Source organism: Pinus tabuliformis, chromosome 9 (genome assembly GCF_031772625.1).
Source record: "Pinus tabuliformis cultivar Carrire ecotype Pingquan chromosome 9, CPIR1, whole genome shotgun sequence".
NCBI lineage: Eukaryota > Viridiplantae > Streptophyta > Pinopsida > Pinales > Pinaceae > Pinus > Pinus tabuliformis.
In genome coordinates, this window is record NC_142307.1 from 1,654,252,351 (window position 1) to 1,654,274,167 (window position 21,817).

At 39.0% G+C, this 21,817-nt stretch overlaps 1 pseudogene; it reads right to left on the minus strand.

Moving 5' to 3' along the window:
- Positions 1 to 2,462: 2,462 nt before the first annotated feature.
- LOC149155202 (endoglucanase 25-like) overlaps positions 2,463 to 21,817 on the minus strand; it is a 30,050-nt pseudogene continuing 10,695 nt past the window's right edge.

Consider the following 21,817-nt stretch of genomic DNA (forward strand, 5'->3'; position numbering starts at 1 on the left):
ATTCAGAAACAACCAAAGAGACTTTCTCTAGGGCAGGGAGGAAATTAGGAAAAAATGGGCCTTGGTATCTTGGGAAAAGATTTGTAAACCTAAGATTCATGGGGGCTTAGGTTTAGATGACCAAGAGATCCTAAGTAAAGTGCTAGGAGCCAAACTCTGGTGGCGTTGGGTGAAGAATCCTAAGGCACAATGGGCCAACATATGGAAAGAAAAATATGCCAGCACTTGGCATCACACTGACCTCATAAGGATGTCTGGAAACATAAAAGGCTCAGCTATCTGGAACAAAGCCTGGGCGAAAAGAGGTTTAGTCCAAAGAAATAGTTTTTGGGAAATCAGAGAAGGAGACCTGGCTCTTTTCTGGGATGATAAATGGCAACAAGAACCAAGATTGTTAGAAGAGGAGTTTTTGAACCTGAAGCATGAAACTGACACCCAAGGTTTAAAAAGAGTGAAAGATTTTTGGGATAGCACCCACAATAATGAAAAATGGAGGATATGGAAGAATATAGAGTGCAGGAATGATAGAATGCTGACAACAAAGGCAGAGGCTCTTGGAAAAATGTTGGATCAAAGGAAGATCTTGGTTTCAGAAGGGCAGGACCAACTCAGATGGGGAAACAACAACGAAGGCATCTTCAATATCAAGGAAGCAAAAAGTATTCTCCTAGAGCTGGTTTCCTAGGCTCCAAACCGAACCTGGTTGAACCTTTGGAGACACCAAGGGTGGATGAAAATCAAACTCTTCATGTGGTTGGTTCATCACAGGAAAATCTTGACCTGGGACAACATTAGAAAGAGGGGTATGTTAGGACCTTCCATCTGCAAGCTCTGTGAAGCCCAAGAGGAAACTATGGAACACCTTCTCAACAACTGTAATTACACTTCTAGGCTTTGGGATGCTTTTGCCAACATCTTTCAATAGTCGGACAGGGAAAAAGAGAGTATTACAAACACCCTAATCAGATGGAGGAGACACTTTTCGGATAATGAAGTTCTCAACCTAGCTTGGGCTCTCATGCCAAGTTTTATTATTTGGAATATATGGAAAGAAAGGAACAAGAGAATCTTCAAAGAGGAAAAGAGTCACGCTCTCAACCTGTTTGATCAAATCTTAAAGCAGATCAAGGAAACGGTCAGCTCTTTAATCAGAAATCTTCCCAAAATTCCTCCCTCAGGTGCTGACCTTCGAACTCTCAGGCTGTTGGGACTGCAGGAGATCATCCCAACTGACCAGAACAATATAGCTAATAAAGAGGTTTCCGAAAAGGAGTACTGGCAACCTCCTCCAAGAGGCTTTTTGAAATACAATGTCGATGGGGCCTCAAAGGGTAACCCTGGTATAGCTGGCTATGGGGGAGTTCTGAGGGATGAAGCAGGTAACATCCTCTCACTTTTCCACTGTCACTTAGGAAGAGCTACCAATAACATGGCAGAATTAATGGCGATGGAGCAAGGCCTGGAGTGTTTGAAGTAGGAGGACTGTCATAATGTGATCATTGAAGCCGACTCTGAGTTAGTTATCAACTCGGTAAAAAGAATTTACTATGGATCAGAGCCGGAGAAAGTCTCTCAGCACTGGAAATTAATCTGGGTTTTCCAGAGAATTCAAGGTCACCTTCAGGGGCTTAACTCTATCAGATTCAATCATGTGCGCAGAGAGGCTAACAATCTGGCGGATTTCTTGGCCAACCAAGGTGTTAGATGCAAGGAAAGCAGAACTCCGACGGGGTGGCAAGCTCTACCACAAAGCATTTTAAAATCCCGCAGTCACAACCTAGTGGAAAAGGATAAAGAAGTGTTCTGGATCAAAACCAAAAAAGAATAGGTCTCGATGATCAGTTCTTGGTTGGCTTCTCTCATTTGGGTCAAACAGGTAAAAGGCTGGCCCTGGTTGGATATGGTAGATTGGATTATCTCTTCTTCTATAATCCCTGGTGTTAGGCAAAAGTTTTCCTCAATCTAGGAAAAAGCTTGGGGGAATAACCATTGGTAGCGGAGAAGGGGGCTTCAGCATCCAAATTTCCATAGACGAGTGAAAAAACCGCCGATTGAGCGGTTTTCAGAGGATCGCACCGCTTTCCAACAAAAAGTGGTATTGGAGCATTGGCAGCGATACCATACAGAGTGTGACACGTGGTGGAGGGTCGGTTATGAAAACCACCCCCATCGCGCCTTAAAGATCGACACCATCCGACCGTGCGATATTAAGCCCAGCCGTCCATTTCCGCAAAGCCGATCAACGGTCTGGATTGATCGTGTGGTTTCATGGCGCGGGAAGTTAAATAACATTTCCGTAGTGAGATTAAGAGAGGAATTTGAACGGCGGTGATCAAAGAGGCTAGTTAATGGGTAGTTTTCGCGGGGTTTTGTGGATGGCTCATGTGCCCAACTTTTCCTGTTTCTCCTTTTTTGTATGTAACTTAAGAGTTAGGGGGGTACTTTTCTAGGGTGGGAGTGTCTTATTCTATAGGGCAACTTTCTGGTTTGCCCTTGTCCACAGAATTTGGTGGATGTTTGTACATATTGTAAATTGCCTGCTTAAATGAATTAGAAGGTCCATTTCTTGCTTTAGCAAAAAAGAGAATGAAAGAGGAAAAAGTGATTAAAGAAATTTCGCAAAAAAAAATCATTTTTTAGGCTTGGATTCACGTGACAATAGATGATATCTATTTTGGTGGCAGAGGAATTGAACGTCTTATGTATATAGTCTGTTCCCCATCTGATGATCTCCTTGACATGGTTAAGGTCTCCGATAGCGTCATACTTCTGATTATATTCAATCACACTCCAACTAAGAATAGTCATGGTAAAAGCTTTAGGGAAATAAAATTTGATGTGGTCTCTCACATCGTAATATCCTCCCACCAGATTCTTAGGAGGCGTCGAACTATTCGAACTACCCTGCATTCCAATGACTCCTCTCCATGAAACATTGTTTTCCCTCATCAGATGCCCCACTACGAACATGTGCTCATATTTAGTGTTTGTACGCATCTTAACACAAACTAACAGGAAATAATTTTATGGAGAGAAATAGATGGTTTTATAAGAAATTTAATTAGTTATATTGGAAGTATCAGAATTTTGAGTTAATTTATGTCAAAGATTTTGGCCTGAAATCTAATAAAATTAAAATATTAAACGATATCCGTATCAGAGTTCTAATGTTAAAGAAATGTTAACGAAGCCTTTTGATAAGTCCAAAGAGGATTCAAGTAAATTCAACGTGTGGTGATGTATAGATGAATTTTAAAGATTAATAATATTGAACATAGATTTGGGAAATATTTCAAGAAGAAAAGTGAAGTCAAATAATTCACTTTGCTCCCTCCATCATATTCTAAACTACTTCTAAATTTTAGAAGACAATTAAGATATGCTAATTTAACTCCAGATTGAGGACTCGTACGCCCTTTTGCGAATATTATGAAACTGAAGCTAGCTGCGGTTCAAACATTGGAATCTATAAAACTGCATATCAGATGCTAGGCTGATCAAAATGTTCAGATTTTGAAATGGGCATTCAAAATTGAAATATCGAATCTTTAACTTTGCAAGATTCGGGGGAGAACTAAAACCCAGGGGTAGATGGTTATGCGCATTTAGACTGAGAGCTTCACAATTTTAAAGTGCACATAGGACTCTGTTTATATGGATTACATAAATTGAGCTTTGTAATTTCGAATGACCGTAGCTCCTAGCTGAAACTGCGCTACACACCGCCCGCTTTGAGAACAACCCTACCGAAGTTCATGAATTTAGTAGATGCACTACTATATAGAAAAGGTGAAAATCACTCCAATCCGAACGCATGGTCCAATCGAAAACGATTCAACAACAAGCCCATGAAAGCAGGTGATGATTCCGGAACCAATTAGAAGATTCAATCATAACGGTCTCGATTTAGTCACAATCGTGTGAAGTTCCCAAGTCAAATCAGTGTAGCCATTTCAAATATGGAAGTGAGAATGATTTATGCCTCATATCTCTTCAAAACAAGTTTAATCAAAATGAAAAATGGGGAATGAGAATATTTTCTAAGATATGGTCCACCGAAACTTCTTGCCCGCCCCCAACCTGGTGGGTGGTGCTTCAGATGGTAGTGAATCTGTTCAATTAAGGCACATTCCCACCAAGTTTGTATGGATCCCCTGGGATTTTTTCCCCTCCCTGGTTCAGCGGCTGGTTTTCGATCGGTTTTACACTGGCCTAGGCCTAATCACTTGGACCATCTAAGGCTTTTTGATCACTAGGTGCTTCATAAGCTAATACCCTCACGGGGTGAACCAATCACAGTTAAGGTGTATCAGAATAGTTTCAAATAGATATTTTTTTGGCAATTTTTTTGGTTAATTAATCTAAGTTAATTTCAAGTTGTTTAATTTGTAGAATTTAAATGTTTCAAATTTTTTCATACGCTCGATTTATTTATGCATTCAAAAATGCATTTTAAAATAAATCTATTTATACATCCAAAAATATATTTTAAACAACAAAAAAATCACAATTAAATTTGCTTCAAATTACATAACCATTGAAAAAAATCATTTCTTCCATAAATTAAATTAAACTGCATTTTTTATAAATTAAATTTTACATTCATATGGTTCAACTGATTATTTGATTATAGAAATTGAGTTTTAATTTGCATATTCCTTACCTTGAAAAACCATTTTCAAATTTTTGCAAACAAAAAATCTCAAAAATAAAAAAATAACTGATATAAAGATTGTATACTTGTATTTTTGCTCGTTAAAGAACATGAGAGCCTCATGAATTGCAATGGCGTAATTGTCGTGCGGGAAGCACGCATGGTGATTCTTGGGCACAAGTTTGGCAATGAGAACGGCGAGACCCACAAACAAAGCACAACCATACAGATACTGACAATCCACTTGACCGCTTTGGGGCTAAACATGATACTACCTAGATCGACATACTTTGTTTTTTCCTTCTACTCTCTATGCCCCAACAATCAACTCTATTGCGCCTCTTCCAATGTTGGATCGGAAATGGCCACTTTGTCGATGTCCAATTCCCGAATGCGCTCATCGGAATTTGTTGCAGAGTCTCTACTGATTTTGAATGTCCCTCCCCATTTGTCATGCCCCTACACCTGCGGTAGTCTTTCAACCGCTTATAGCGAGGTGCGACACCACCGAACAATTTATTTTCACCAATACTTATGTTCGTGGACTATGCCTAACATTCCATATATCCTACTTAGTTTGTGTTTCGCAACCAAGTATTATTAATGTGTTCCTTTATACCAATGAATACCCATACACATTCATTATCAACAACATTATACAAGAGAAATGCACAACAATATAAAGGGAGGGGCAACTCCCTGCAATATGAGTTTGCCTGAATCAATATATTATACAATCTTCACTTTTACAATGTACAAGTTAAATCTTGGGAACCCCAAATTTACACTTAGCCAATTTTCACAACTTCGGCAAACTCAGTTGCCCAGCTTGTCGGCACCTCCGCATGGTCATCGCACGACTCTCCAACCTCTCGTTCACCTCGTCGCACTATCGTGTTGTTTACCCAACTTAGGCGCGCCTTCAAGTCGCCACACATGGGCGCCTCCACCCGAGACACACTTCCATTCACAACCCAACACACCAACAAGACTTCGTGCACACTTGCACGATGGGCGGGTGCTCACCCGAGCCACCAAGACACCCACGCCAAGACTTGGCACAAACGGGCACTACACGTTCACCGTGCACGCCTCAACCGACCAACGGGCACACCTTGCCCAACACCTTCACCCAACTCTAAGTGCGTTCCACCGTGCGGCTAACTGAAGACTTAGCGCATGAGCTATGCGCTCTTCCTCTTGTCTTTCTGCACACTAGAACTATGCACTATTCCTTGTGTGAAGTGTTGATCGAATTGTTGTTGTCAAATGCTCCCCAAACGCATTACATATATATCCATCGCAATGTGTGTGGGTGGGGCTGCCCAGCCGACCACCCAACCTTCGTGCGCGCACCCCTTAACCATTGCTCAAGCTCAACACATAAGTCGGCCCGCCCTCCATTGCAAGTCGACCTCAAGTGTATCGCCCAACTCACCAACCGGTGTATAAATGCCATCGCACTTTTCATTTGTATCGCATATCATCGCAAGTATTGTCGCAAGTCTGTTGCACCTGTGTCGCCCCCGTCGCACAACAACCGTGCACCCCAACTCATCGCCTACCCACACGCGCGCCCGGTTTGCCCGGCGCCCAAACGCGTTGCACATCCGTAGGACGTTACATCCTCCTCCACCTGAAATCGTTGTCATCCTCGACAACGTATCATCCTGGTAGCCATCCACCAAGATCATCAATATCCATGATGTCAACTCCTCCACATACTGCAACCATCTTTGCATCATATGTAGAACCATCGTCTCCACCATGTCTCGCCCCGGCAACCATCTATCACCAAGATCACCATACCAAGGTATACACCTCATCGGTATGTCATCCATCAGATATCCTCTCAATCCATGATCATCGACCACCCTGTCACAATCTCCACATGCTGCTCCTCATCATGGAAGGCTGGCCCCTCCATCCAAGCTACATGCTCACTGCAACATCTCGTGTCGACCTCATCATGTGTCATCATGTGAACTGCTGCCATGATACTCCAACACAATGCTAACACATCTCTGCACACTTCGCGACCCCATGTCTGAACTAGTTGGGTAGCTAATCCAACTGTCACGCTCAAACCATGAGAGTGAACATCCTCATGCCATCATCAATCATTTCTCAAAACATCCTGTCACATCCTCAACTCAATCAAGAACCCATCTCCATACAAGTGTAAGCCATGCTCAGGTCCATGAAGTAGTCCTCATCTCATTTGCAACATGCTGCCCATGATGTTTGGTGTCAATGTGCTACATGAAATTAGCCACATCTATCCCAACATCATCCATGTGTGTATCTCTTCCATATGAAGAGAACATCCCATCAATCTCCAACTCTCGGTGTGCCACATCCAGGTCCATGAAGCAACCTCCATCATATCTGCAATGTGCCATCCCTCAAGTCTACCATAGAAACAAGTATACACTTGTCTCATCTATCCATGTGCTACCCATGATCATAGATCAATCAGATCCGATGTCAAAAGTAGTTGAGTCTCAACTCAACCCATGCCTAAGTGTAGTCACCAAAGCATCATCATCGTTGTAACTCCATCACTTCAAAGTGTCCCCAAGTGCACCATATATGAAGTTCCCAAAAGTCACAACAATCTCATGTCATCATAAGCTCCATAAACCGTCCCCAACCAACACCTCAGCAAGCATACAAGTCTCGGCCCAAAGGTCTCTGCAAGATGCCTCAGCTCTCCATGTAGTAGGAATGCTCCATAGCCTGCTCACAACTCCATCCAAGTCCATGGCCTTGTTGTACATAAGTGCACAACCTCTCCATCGGCTCATAAATAATAAGTCTCCATGTCACATTAGCAAATCCATCTGCTCAAAATCACTGCCTTGGCACTCCTCATTGGATGTCCATAAGTGACACCTCTACAAGTGCTCCTGCACAATGTTCCCGCATAAGACTGCCATACTCCATGTCTCCAACCTGATGTCCATGACTAAGTTTTCCATGTAGTCCAACCAAGTAGACCCATCACAACAATTGGTCATCCTCACCCAAGTCTGCAATTTTCGGTCTAGTGAACTCCGTCACCCAACCATATCGTCATCATCACATCACGAGTCCCTTCTATAATAGCTCCCCCATTAAAGGTTCCACCAAGAGTTTCTCTTGGTCTTGGCCATGAGAAGTCCACCCAAGCATCATCGTACCTTAAGTGTGCGCCCTTCAATCTGTTCATGAGTCATGCCGGGCACTTAGCCAATTCTCCATGTGGCTAAAGCATCACCCAATCCTCCGCAACGATCATCATGTTCCTCCCTTGTCACGGGCCTTTGTACCTTCTACCATAAGGTCACAAAGAACCCCAACAAGTCCTGCAATAGTCAACAATCCTTGCTTATCCATACAAGGTCTCATCATAGACATCCATGCTAAGATGCACCCCTGCATCGGCAAATTGACTTTGCTCTTCCCTGCATATGGTCCATCTACCAAACGCTCAAGTGAAACACAAGTATCAATACTTACTTCATCATCATGAGGCTTCTCAATGTGAGTATCCTTATCCATCCATGTCTGCAAATTGCATGATCCTAGTCCAACTTGATCAATTTCAAGTTCATCCTCCATCGTTGTCAAATCTGCAACATCTTCAATCATCACGACTTCCTCTTCTTGGTTATCACAATCTGCAACTTCATCCTGCTCCATTGTCCAACCAAGTTGAAGAAGTTCGTCTTCAACATTCTTTTCCAAGACTTCAAGTTCCTTTCGAATCCGGTGATTCTCTTCTTTCATCCGCTTCAACCTGTATAAGGTCAGCAAGAGCTTCCCTTCGCATTCTTCCAAACCTGCCATGCCTTGTCGTTCAGCTTGGTACAAGCACTAAGCTTCACCTCTGCTAAGCTTGTTTCACCATTCACTAGCTTCACCAAGTTCCCTGCAACCATGAAACAGCTCTTGTTCCACTTGTATGTGAAACCAACTTCCTTCACTTGCAAGTACCTGCTTCCAATGCCATCAACTGTCAAGCTTCCAAGTGTACCCACACCTGCACTTTGTCATGAGCAACCTTTCTCTAAAACCAGCTCCAACCGAGCTTTGATACCAACTGTCACGATAGTGCAGTGGGATCAGCACTTCATCGTCAACCCGGTCATCAGCCAGCTCTGATACTCACTGTCACACCCGTACACCTGCGGTAGTCTTTCAACCGCTTATAGCGAGGTACGACACCACCGAACACTTTCTTTTCACCAATACTTATGTTCATGGACTACGCATAACATTCCACTTATCCTACTTAGTTTGTGTTTCGCAACCAAGTATTATTAATGTGTTCCTTTATACCAATGAATACCCATACATATTCATTATCAACAACATTATACGAGAGAAATGTACAACAGTATAAAGGGAGGGGAAACTCCCTGCAATATGAGTCAGCCCGAATCAATATATTAAACAATCTTCACTTTTACAATGTACAAGTTAAATCTTGGGAAACCCCAAATTTACACATCCAATTTTTACAACTTTAGCAAACTCGGTTGCCCAGCTCGTCGGTACCTCCGCACGGTTGCCACACAACTCTCCAACTTCTCGTTCACCTCATCGCACTATCGTGTTGTTTGCCCAACTTAGGCGCGCCTCCAAGTCGCCACACATGGGCGCCTCCACCCAAGACACACTTCTGTTCACAACCCAACACACCAGCAAGACTTCATGCACACTTGCACGATGGGCGGGCGCTGACCCGAGCCACCAAGACACCCACACCAAGACTTGGCACAAATGGGTGCTACACGTTCACCGTGCACGCCTCAACTGACCAATGGGCACACCTTGCCCAACACCTTCACCCAAATCTAAGTGTGTTCCACCATACGGCTAACCCAAGACTTAGCGCATGAGCTATGCGCTCTTCCTCTTGTCTTTCTGCACACTAGAACTGCACACTATTCCTTGTGCGAAGTGTTGATCGAACTGTTGTTGTCAAATGCTCCCCAAACGCATTACATATATATCCATTGCAATGTGTGTGGGTGGGGCTGCCCAGCCGACCACCCAACCTTCGTGCGCGCACCCGTTAACCATTGTTCAAGCTCAACACATAAGTCAGCCCGCCCTCCATCGCAAGTCGGCCTCAAGTGTATCGCCCAACGCTCTAACTGGTGTATAAATGCCATCGCACTTTTCATTTGTATCGCATATCGTCGCAAGTATTGTCGCAAGTCTGTTGCACCCGTGTTGCGCCCGTCGCGCAACCACCGTGTGCCCCAACTCATTGCCTATCCGTACACGCCCGATTCGCCTGGCGCCCAGTCGCGTCACACATCCGCAGGACGTTACACCATTGATCTCGATCAAGAATAATTATCCCCCACTCCCTCCCTTCCTTCTAAGTTCTGGTACCCCAAACAAATATCCATAAAACACTGTAATCTATTTGTTATATATTTTGGAGAGATTTTTTATTATACTCCACAACAGATAATGTAGAGACAACGCCCCACAAAACTACTTCAACTATGCAACACCAATGCCCAACTCTGCTCCAGTTTCTATTTGTCGACGCCCTGAGGTGAAGTGGCCGACTTCACATTTGTAGACTTCATTAAGCGTTGACGTCTACAAAATCCTGTACAAGATAGAACTGTTCAGAACACTCACTACATTAAAACCCTAGCTCAAATCTGGGAGGGAGCTCTGCGGTCGGCGAAGAACACAATGAAACCCTCGGGGGCCAAACACAATGAAACAAACCATCGGGAACCTTCGAGGAGTTACCGTAAAGGAATCCACCTGAAGGAGAACCGTAGATTTCGAGGGAAGACAGATGTATGGCCCAAATCGAATGTCACGTTAATTCACTTCCTCGAAATGCTAAATTTTTTTTACTCGATAAATCTCAAGTCTGTTTCGCACAAGAACATTAAAAATAATGAGTAAAGAACATTTAGGTGTATAGCCATTGATGTTATTTAACCTTGGAGAATTTCATCAATATGATACCATTTGTTAATATTTTAGGAATACATTACACCCAAATGTATACAGTTTGTAAAACTCTCACCGCGAGACTTAATATCATCAACTAGAGTAATGCTGAGGAAGGACTACCTCCCTTACCACACATTATGTAGGTCTAAACACAAACAAATGTTTTTATTTAGCAAGGAATAAATCATCATGCGTGCATGGTCCAAAACTGACTTGTGCCCAGAAAAACAATGTAACATATATGTGGATTTTGAACAACAAGGTGTCATAACGTATAAAATATACGTTGATGGTAAACCCTAATAGTTCCTTGTGGATAAGGTTATTTTTTAAATTATAAGTTTATATATATATATGCAAAAGTTCAACTTCATGAATGATTTATCTTATTATGTTTATATTATTTTGCTATGTTTCCATTGTTTTTTTAATGTATGGAAAATTAATTAATTTTATATTAAAGTCTTGTTTGGAGTTATTAATTTTTCTCATAAAATATTTGTATTATATGTTTTTTAATTAGATTATTTTCTTTTAATGGTTTAATGTAAATAAATATTTATATAATATTTTTTAAGTTGAATTTTTTAATAAACGTTAAATTTATTTTAAATTTCAATTAAAGAAATATGGAAAAAAATAAATATATATATATATGAATATTTATATAAGAATAAGTGATAAATCTAAATTTAAAATAAATTTATTTTATTTTAAATTTAAATTAATTTGATTTTATATAAAATTTATCCCATGTTTATATTTATTTTTACTATTTATTTAATATTATTTTATTCATTTTTACTATTTATTTAATTATTTAATATTATATTATGAAAACATTTCACTTGACATATTGTAAAATGTATCACAACTTTAATTTCCATATGTGGGTATTGGAATGAATTTTTGTATCGCTTATTTTTGAAGGGCCTTAGAAAGACTACCCATGCATGTAGAAAACCGTGGCTATGCTTTATAGGATTAGAGATGCTCGTCATTAATGGATCTCATTTTATAACAGTTACAAGTTTTCGGATTTATTGATTGTTTTACAAGTGAGAAAAATGACCCTTGGTTTTTAATATTAATCCCTTGGGTTTATTAATATTAGGGTTTATGTTCCTATGGTTTATTATTAACACAAGGGTTCAATGTCATTCCCTTATGTCTATAATTCCTTGAGTTTATTAATCGCTCAGGCTTATAATATTAATCCTTATATTTATAATATTAATGTCACGCTTTAATGTTTATTTTAGGGTCTATAATATTTATCTTAGGGTTTATATCTCTTAGGTTATAATATTAGTCCCTTGGGTTTGTGACAAATATTTTCTCAATATGGAAATCGATCATGGTCAACCATGGTAAACCAGGTCAATTATGATCTGCTATGGTACAATGCCATAATGTGACAAAGATTGTCTCAATATGAAAACCAACCATGGTCAATAACCACGGTCACTTTGTGAAATTGATTGTCTCATGGTCTAACGTCACATTGTGACAACCATGGTCATCCATGGTCAACCATGGTCCGACATCACATTGTGAGAAATATTTTCTTAATATGGAAATCAACCATGGTTAATCATGGTCAATCATGGTCAATCAGGCTGCAACATTGCATTGTGACAGATTCTCTCAATATGAAAATCAATCATGGTCAACCATAGTCAACCATGATCCAATGTCGCATTATGACAAAGATTGTCTCAATATGAAACTCAACCATGGTCAACCATGTTTGTTTTAGGGTTTATAATATTTATCTTAGGGTTCATATACATTGGGTTTAAAATATTAATCCCTTGGGTTTAATATTATTCCTTTGTATTTTTAGTATTAATCCCTTGGCTTTAGTAGTGACTTGGGTTTATAATATCAAACCCTTGGTTTTATTAACCTAAGGATTCATATTCCTAGTCTGACAGCCCCACCCTAGGAACCCATGCAAATGTCACCATAAATGCATTGTAAATATTGTAAGATGAATTTAAATCAAAACAGGGACTGAGTCAGGGACACAAATTCGAGAGCTGTGAAGACAGTCGCTTGCTTGGGACATCTTGCATTCTTTTGAAAGGAAGAAACCTGAAAGTGCAAGACAACCATTAAAGACTCGTAGGTGTCAAAATTGAAGAAAATAGCTCTTAATAATAAATGAGCGAAAGAAAGAGGTATGTAGGCCAATTCCACTTGGGAAGCAACCACAAGAAAGAAAAAGGATAGGAATTTATGAAAAGGGATGACACGTTACAGGCCAAGGAGGAAGTAGCAATAATGACGACTAAGGAGGAAACGAAGAAGAGACTGAACACGAAGGAAAAATAAGAGAGAAAAAAAGGAGACAGGAATATAGGAGCAACATAAAGGGAATGAGAAATAGTGTGGAGAGGAGGACATGTTCGATACAAGTTCTCCATAGGCATCGCCAAAGAGAAGAGAAGAGAAGGGGATTGACTCTTGATCCCTGGAGGCTGTGGGTTGAGCTGCCAGTCTCTAGAGCCCTGTAACAACATGAGGTCCCTGGAAGTTGTGGATTGAGATAAAATCCCTAGAGCCCTATAATAGCTTGGGTCCCTAAAGGCTATGGGTTGAGACAGAGGTCTCTAGAGCCTTGTAACATCTTGGGTTCCTAGACGTTGTGGGTTGGGATAAAATATTTGGAACCCTATAACAGCATGGGTCCCTTGGAGGTTGTGTGTTGAAATAGTAAATTCTAGAGCCTTATAACAGCTCGAGTAGAGGCTATCCTAAATAAAAAGTTTAGGAAGACCAAAATGAAGACTAATGGCTAATGCACATATCGCACAACATATTTTGGACTCCCTTAAAGGGGGTGAATAACTATGTGAGCACTAGGGGGTGAGTTTGGGAACCTCTAGACTCTTAGTGTCAACCAAGCAAGAAGCTTCCAGCTAGTGGGATTGAGGAAGGAGGTCCTCTAGAGTCATGGAATTCAACGATCGATTGGCAAGTTAGTCCTGAAAGCGAGCATCACCCCAAACTTTGGAATCTAGCTCAGGGGTGATGACTACAAGTAAGTGTGGCTGCAACTATCTACCATTGGGTGGAGAGTCTTTGTCCCAAACTTAGTTTCCCTGTCTACTCCAAGATAAGTAATTGTGTACTTTTTTTAACGTATCATGTATGATGGTACTATGTTTATGGATAATGGTTTGAATGTAAGGCCTACATTGTATTGATGAAGACACGTTTATCCATTATATCTCGTCGGTGTGGTGTGATGTGTTAAATGGTTGCATCTATGTATGTAACTATGTGGAATATATGCTTGAATGTGTAAGAAAGTTGAAAAGAAAGAATATTTTAACAATTGTTAAATGACATGCTTGGGTCAATAGTGGGTTTTCTGACCCTTTAGTAATATAAGATTACAAAGAGAGATACCTTATGCATAGCAGGGACAATATTCACTTGAGTGATTCAGGGTCACATTACAAGTTGTTGTCTTGCTCGATGAGCACAACTTTGAGCCAGAAGCATTATCCAAATGTACTTTAGCCTTGCATTTTCAACGGGTTGTATATCTGTTGTTGGCATTGTAAAGCGATAGCGAAGGGACCTGAAGGATTTGCTTATCGAAATGGAGTTGTTTGTAGGCCCGACATAAGTTTTGACATTGTTGGCATGTGGCAGGTGAGATTGGATCCTCCCTAAAGTCTATGGAAATTCCGTGGTAAGTAATCCATGCAGGAGTACCTACGCCTCTCATGGGGGGATTTCCTCCTCATGGAGTGGGTAGGCTCGTAGGCTAGGAACTCGTTGGAGAACCAATAACTCAAGATTGAGAGGGTTTACTTCACAAATTACCCTAGGAAACCAATAGCATCACCTTGAAATCGTAAGTCTCATCTGGAGGTCTACTAGACTCCTAAGGAAAGTTGCAACCGACAAGGTTAGTTTAGGAAAGCTTACATAGCAGTGAAGTTAGCATCCATGAAGATTTATAAGTCCTCCTTCTAAGGCACCACCCAGTGCGGAGTCGGAAGCCTTCGACTAAGTCATGGAGGGAAGGAGTAGGAAATCCTTGTTGTAGCTCAAAGGAAGGAGGCCATGAAATTATAGGAAAACATGGGCCAATCTTATCCTCTGAGCAGTCAAAATCGTAGTCAAAGGAGACTCCTGACTGGTGGAAGGGGATTCGCTTCACGAGATTGGTCAGAATGATAGGGCATAAGTCCATAGGGTGGAAGCTGAAAGGTAATTTGAACTACGAACCGAGGACCTAATGGTGGGAGGGTGTTAGGGTTTTGTCAAGATATAGTGATAAAATTTCTCTCGTTACCTAGACAATTGGGTGAGGGAAGCTTTCCATGAGGAGGGGCCATCCCGAGAACCCGATGTTGAAAATGGAAAAAGAAAATCCTGATTTAATTTTCCATTGAATTAAATTAGGAGAAAATTTGTAATTCCACATCAAAAGGAAACTCGTACAAGTTAACTAAGTTAATTTGACTTGGTTGGTTCAGTTAATTCGAGTTGAGGGTCTGACTTGAGTCATGTAGAATGTGTCTCATACATTATATGATCCATGGCTGAGTTTATTTTAAGTTGTAATTAATTAATTCAATTTAACTAAGTTAAAGTCAGTTAAAATAGTTCCAACTGATGGAGGAACTAGCAAGAGGTTAGACAGTGGGGTATTGGTTCATGTGTTCAACCAATTAACTAATGATTTAATCATAAATAACTCATGCATATAAGATCTGAGAGTTACCCAGTTGAGATTGGAGTTCAAGGCTAGTGTACTATCAGTTGTATAATTATCCAAATTGTACAGATGGTGCATGCAATCAGATGAAGATCCTAAAGGAACTGTGCAATCCAATTAAATAGGGGCCTAATTCCTTATTGAACAATGAAATGAAGTAGGATCTTGGAAGGCTAGGAAATTGGCTAAGTTTTGGCTAGAGTCAACTTAGGAAGTAGTGAGACAAATAGAGATAGTGCAAAGGTTGCTTGGGCTTGAGAAAAGAATTATAGTCTTCTCATATTTTCTGAGTAATGCAAGATATAGATAGCAGGGGTTTTTAGCTATGGATTTCCTGAAGAAATCATTGTGTAATATGTTGATTGAATTATTTCTCTTGTATGCTTATTTATTTCTCGATATTTAATTATTTCCGCTAATGAGTACAGTAGATTCAAGTCTTTTTTTTTATAAAATCACATAAGAAATTTGAATCTACAAGTAATTTCTACCGCAGGAAGGTCAGAACCTAGGGAGCTACGTGAACAATTCCTTATTGTATCTCGCGTTCATAGGTTCGACCACTAGTGGGGACCCAGTATGAGATCAATTGAAAATGGATTTGTTTTCCTTTTCATGTGGAAATCATACTAGCATGATGTCTTGGAGGCATGTGGTCAGCAGTGGCACATCCTGGGTCTGCAGTGGGCCACTTACGGGTGGAACACATAATTTATTTGGTGTGAGCTCAGGGCATGGTTGATGTCACATGGGAAAGGTTAGACCTTGGAGGTCAAAATCCTATAAGGATAGAAAGTTCGAGGGAAGTACTCATGGTTAATAATGCCAAACAATTATGTGGAAGTTGTCCTCGATGTGGCGATCCATTAGTTGACAAGTTGGGTTTTGGGGAGGAGGCCCAACTCAGTAATCTGAAGTAACATGAGGTCTCGAAGAAGTAGCACGTCATTCGGGTGGATTATTTCCAGGTGTAATCCATCCATTGTGATACGTGGTGTCGAGAGGCCTCAAAGCCGCCGCTATATATATATATATATATATATATATATATATATATGCAAAATTGTACATACATTTTTGCATGGAAAAATTGCATAATGAAGGGAAAGAAAGATCCCCTAAAATATTTACCCCATTCCTCCATTGTAATTGAAGCGGTCAGGTTATATTACAGTGGTAACATAACATCCGGGTTCAGTACTTGAACTAGATGGGCTTCGTTACGGTAGAGTGAGGACATTTTGTTACATGATTAAATAATACTAAGTCAGTTTTAATATCCTCACTAATTTATTACTAAATTTATGATAGGATATATTAGTCGATGGTTAAAAAATCCATGGGAGCAGGAATTATCAGTGTTAATGTGTTTTCTCACTATTTATGTACCAACTACATGATTGAATGATTGTTGCATGTAATTATAGATTTCTTGTATATTAGAAATGTTGTTTTGTTATCACAGTAATGCCATGATACTCTGTAAATGCACATCCATGATATTGGTTATGTTTAAATTTTATTTGAGAATGTCTAACAATATGTGTGATTGATAGCACGTCACAAGTTGCATCACATAAAAAAGATACAATTATGAGAACTAGAATGGTTGAATATATTTTCGACCGGTCTCAGCATTGAAGTGATTGCATCATAACTAATGATGAAGAGAGATCAGTTAGGCAAGGGGGAGGAAATTAAACCCTAGATTGGATGGACACTCTGAGAAGCCATCGAGATGAGGTGAGAAGTTTTAAGGTTGATAATGAGAGGTTGGTTAGAGCCCAAGAGATGTAGGTTGAGATTAATGTAGTCATCCTGCAAAGTCTGTCCTATAGGCAAAGGAAAATCCACCAATTATCAATGGTGATTTGAAGTAGGAAAAATACGTAGAAGCATGGTTGCTAGGGATGAATAAGTTCTTTAGAATACACGACTAGGTGAATATGAAATCTTGAATTTCCTCCTAAAATTTAAAAGGAAAGGTACATATCTAGTTGGAGGACATGAAAAATAATAGATCCATCACTAAAGAAGATATGACATGGGATGAGTTTGAGAATGATTTCAAGGAACAATACCTATCTGAACACTATTACGACAATAAGGAAAAGGAATTTTATGAACTGAGAATGGGACATATGACTAACAAGGAGTACGCCACCAAGTTTTTAGGGTTATTGAGATATGTTCCATAACTCAAGGATGAGAAGAGCAAAATCCAGAGGTTTATTATTGGGTTGCCTATGGTCTTCATAGATAAGATTGAATTATTGGAACCCCAAGCTGTGAAGGATGCTATTAAGAAGCTAGAGAATTTCTATGAGAAAGCAAGCGGAGGCCGGAGACTAAGAGTAACTCGATAGCCAAGAGCACTTCTAGGCGAAATATGAGTTTTTCCATGAAGAACCCAGAAGAAAAATAATGGGAAAACCCAACTCAGCCAAGGTAGTCTTAACAAAAGGCTAGCAACGATGCTAAAAGCAATGTACAACAACCAACGTCAGTGCAAGCCAGGATTGAAGGCCAATAACCACTTAAGTGTTGGACGTGTGGTGGGGACTATAGGTGAAGGGATTGTCCGCATCAACAAGAGGTTGGACCCAAAATCTAGAGTGCTTAGGAAGCAAATCATGGTGGGAAAGGTAGCCCAAAGTATGCCTAGGATTTACGCAACATTGGAAAACACCAAGAATATCATCAGGCATCCATCATTGAGATGGAAGGTAAGCTAGAAGAGGATGTTGTTTATATTTTGATTGATCTAGGTTATAATTATAGATATATAAACCCATATCTTGTTGAAAAGTGCCAATTCTAGCAATGATGAAAGAAATCCCTATAAGAAGCTGCAAAATCCATCAAAGATTCAAAAATACAGCCCAACTACTAGCAACACATGGAAAATATCTGATTTGAAACATTTTTCAAGAATGCTTCTCATGACATCACAAATGGTTATTTTGATTATTTGAAGGTTAGTATTTCATTTCATTAAAATGATATTGTAAGCACCAAAATCAACAACATAGATACTACAAGTACCAACAATAACATAAATACCTGGTCTGCCATTTTGTATAGAAACCAAGAAAATAACGTAATAGAAAGATACAAAGAAAAGTGTATGGGCGTTACTTAGCATAGGATCATTCCATAAATAGTTTTTGAAATATATGAAAACATGTATCCCAAAAAAATAAAATTATTCTAAAATATGGCTTGAGAAATTAAAAAAAATGAATGTTGGATTAAAACTTATATAATTAATTGTATTTTACAGAATTATGCTGCTGAGTGAAATTAAAAAGAAAACTGAATATTTCAGTGTGTGTTACAATGTAAAATTAGATAAATCCTAGTTAGGCTTTATTGATGCATTTAAATGAATAATTGTTGTGAAGATAAATCCCCTCTACGGACATAAGCAATCTTTGTAGCCCAATGAGTTGGTCTAGAAACAAATTGAACAAAATAATGCAAACTTTACTATCTTATGTTTAAAAATGTGGGAAGAGAGAGATATACCTACCTTACTCGGATGCTAATCACTCAATCCTTTGATGATGACATCGACCCCTTAGCTTCTAGGCTTTCTCCTTGCTTGTTCTTTAAGTCCGAGTACCTGCAAGAGAGATCAAAAGATAATACAAGATATAAGAGCATACATAGTATATATCAAACATAAAGTACTTAATAGATCAAGGAGTATTAAGATAAATACATAAATATTTAAACGTTTATCGAAAGTGAACATCAGATGTGCTTAGAAAAAGGGAAGCATACAAGCATTGCCTTGATGTTGGAGACCTCCTTTTGGTGGATTCCCAGGTCCAAGGCAAATCTCTTCAAGTGCTCCTTCTGCAAGTCAGATGGGTAGCTTTTGGGCATAATCTTATCATACAAATGTGGGCAATCAATGACGAACCATTTGGGGATGGAAGGGAGTTGATTTATAGGAAGGGAGAGGGAGTTATGGATCCACAAAATAGGTAGGAAGGTTAACATATCAAGGGGAAGGCCCCTAAAGGTAGGATTAAGAGCTCCAAATGGAAGAGCTCAACCATATTTGCAACCAACAACATCCATCTCATTATTTCTCGAAGTTTCTAGCATATGAAGCTTCTCCCCCCATTTTGGGAAAACTTGCCAGAAGAGGTTCAGCTCAGGTTTTCATATCAAAATCTACACTGGCAGCGTTAGGTCCTTAAAAGAGTGTTGGTCCTGAAAAATAAGGTTTTAGGGAAACTTCCTCAGAATTGATTCAGGGCAATTTTTCTTCTTTTCTTTCATGATGTTTTTGTATGTGTATGATGATGAGTACACTTCATATTTGTCAACATTTTGGAACTTCGGGATGTGGAACAGAAAGTGAATAGGAAGTGTGAGAAGTTACTTTGTAACAATAAGGATTGCCATTCCTTATTATTGTTTCATAGTGTACTTGGCTTTAGTACGGGTAGGGGAGATATGTGGATTATGCACATCAAACTAGAGATGACTCATAAAATGAGTAGAAGGGAAAATAATTTCATTAATTTATAGAATTATACATGAATAATACAACTATAAAAAATGGCTTTAAGAGATCTCACACAACTACATCTACCATACTTCAACAATTATCAGCATAATTTTATAAAATGTACACATGGACATCAATCAAAATGTGCACACCAATTCTAACAAATAATATACATTTTCGTTGTTCTAAATATGGGTGCAAGTATATAACCATCTCACGCATTATGTGAAGGTCATAGGTGAGTTTCAAAAGCAAGTCAAATCCTAGCACTACCATTAAAATCAATGCATAGCCAGGAATAGCTAAAAATACTAATTTCTTATTTTTGGGATCTAGCTTATGACATCTACAATTAGATATATTTGACACTAATGGTTAGCTAAATTTCGACACTAATATCAAATTATCTTCAACACTCTCAATTAACTTTCTTCTTATACTAATAAGAAACTACCTTCTTACACAAACAATTAGCTAGCTTCAACAAAAACAATAAACTAACTTCGATATTGATAGTGAGCTAGCTTCTGACATGAATACTCAACTACCTTTTATGCTAATAAGAATCTATAAACATGAAAAAAACTAGTAAGTTAGAAAATTATGTGGAAACAAAACGATTCCAACATATTGATATTACATTTTGTCACATTCATGTAATTCAATGGTCTAGCAACAAAAATGGAATTTCATAGCTTCAACAACCTTTATGACAGAATCTATTACATTTTATTTAGTCTCACACTTTACCAGCTACACCAAACCAAGATCAATCATGTATCTAAGAAAATGAAACTAAACTATACTATGTTTAGTCCTTGTATGATATGTCAATGATCTACTAAATGTAATGGCACTTTGACTGTAGCAAAACATTTTCACACAATATTCTTTATAGCTTCCTTAGAAGCCTCTTTAGTAGCAATGTGTTCACCCTATGCACTTGAAGAACCAAAAATAGACTACTTCTTAGCCATCTAGTTAATGGCTCCATCAAAAAAGTCAAATACATCTGTAGACTATTAGTTATCTACAACTCTAGCCTAATCAAGATCTACAAAATATCATAAATTTAATTATTCATTTTATTTTTATTTTGACGTAAAACATAGTCCTTGGTCTCCTTGAAATACCGAAAAATTATTTTCACAGTGACCCAATGCTCCTTCCTTGGATTAGACATAAATGAAATAACAACACCCATTAAATGTGTAATTTTTCATTCTTTCCATAATCTATACCTTTGAAACTACTTTATTTTCAGTTGTGCTTCCTTGATGTAAGCTCCATATTTCTTCACTTGTTGCCACTCCAATTTTTCTTTGACTTATTTTATATTTTTTCTAAAAAACAATCTAAGATTTCAGAGCCTATATTCTATAGCTTCGTCTTGAAAGATTCATTCACTCATGGACTACCACAACTCTTCATCTTCAAACTATGAACTTTGCCATGTTTCTTCTGCTTCATATTCCTGATGTTCTTTCTACCATATTTCTTGATAGTAGAATTTGATCTCTTCTTGGCTCCATTATTGAAAGGTTGTTTCAATTCTTTCTTCTTTATCTTTAGAAACTTCCATGCCCTTTCCTACATCTTTTTATTTATCTTCTCTTTCAGCGATAGCTGTAATTGGATTGTTGTCTTGTCTACTTGCACACTCAAAATCAACATTAAAAACATCTTCATTATGCTCTGCAGTGAGAGTTTCTTTGCTTCTTCTTTCTTCTCTGCCTCTTCAACTGCATGGAGGCTCTCTTCCACTATTATGTCGTTAGAGGTTATTCTCATCAAAAACTCATGAATCACTTCATCCTCTTCTTAATCACCAATTTCTACAATATCATGCACTACTTCATGAGTAATTATAACTATTGCTTCATAAATCTATGCTATAGTGGTAGCTTAAACCTTCAATTCT